At 64.2% G+C, this 374-nt stretch overlaps 1 protein-coding gene across 1 annotated transcript in view; it reads left to right on the forward strand.

Moving 5' to 3' along the window:
• Window positions 1–374, forward strand: part of ENO1 (enolase 1) — a 12,130-nt gene that overhangs the window by 4,522 nt on the left and 7,234 nt on the right. The gene's annotated exons all lie outside the window — the stretch shown is intronic.

A 374-nucleotide genomic window follows, 5' to 3' on the forward strand; every position in this document is an offset into this window, starting at 1 on the left:
ACTCACTCTGCCTCAGGCCCCTAACTCCCGGGGCGCTGGCGAGGGCTGGAAGGATTTAAAGACCCCTGGCCAGAGAAGCCTTCTTGGGGCCCAGAGCCAGCTACAGCCCCCCCCACCCCGTGCTGCTCTGGAGTGTGTCCCTCCCCTCCTTCAGTCCCTCCTGATCGCCAGTGGCAGGCGGCCTCTGTTGTTTGTCCCCAGCCTGCTCCCCTCAGCCTGGCCCTTGGTAATTGGTCCCCAGATAGTTTTTCGAGGCTCCTCTGCCGGCTCCAACCCGGTCTCCTGGGCACCCCCCACACCCCTGTGTCCTTTGTGCCCTGGTGTCCTTCCCTGGCGTGACTAACCCAGTGAGAAGGGCTTTCCTGGGCGGGTCT

The sequence above is a fragment of the Crocuta crocuta genome, unplaced genomic scaffold (genome assembly GCF_008692635.1).
Source record: "Crocuta crocuta isolate KB4526 unplaced genomic scaffold, BGI_CrCroc_1.0 scaffold13, whole genome shotgun sequence".
Lineage (NCBI taxonomy): Eukaryota > Metazoa > Chordata > Mammalia > Carnivora > Hyaenidae > Crocuta > Crocuta crocuta.